We start from the raw sequence: 395 nt of genomic DNA, 5'->3' as shown, positions 1-395 counted from the left end.
AAAAAAAAAAAAAAAAAAAAAAAAAATCCTGATACCAGCAAAGCTTGAATTGGAGAAGCCAGCAAATTTCATATCAGACAGAACCTTGTAACGTGGGTGAAAGAGTTTAGGCTTTACCCTCGGGGCAATAAAAGGGGGTTCAGCAAGGGAGCCACAGGCTCAGGTTGGAATTTTACGCCTGTGTTTTGTAGGTGGGTGTTGGACAGGATGGGCTCACAGATAAACAGACAGGGAGGAGGCTGGGGATATAGCCAGGAAAGAGAGAAGAGGGCAGTGGCCTGGTCTGGGGCAGGGACTGTAGTGACAGAGAAGAATTTAGGAGACAGGAACAACCGAATTTGGGGACTGTCTGGATGTGGCAGGGGAGTTTGAGACAGAAGAAGGAGTTGACATTT

This window comes from Mandrillus leucophaeus, unplaced genomic scaffold, assembly GCF_000951045.1.
Source record: "Mandrillus leucophaeus isolate KB7577 unplaced genomic scaffold, Mleu.le_1.0 Scaffold8, whole genome shotgun sequence".
Lineage (NCBI taxonomy): Eukaryota > Metazoa > Chordata > Mammalia > Primates > Cercopithecidae > Mandrillus > Mandrillus leucophaeus.
Note: the sequence above shows the minus strand (reverse complement) of the source record.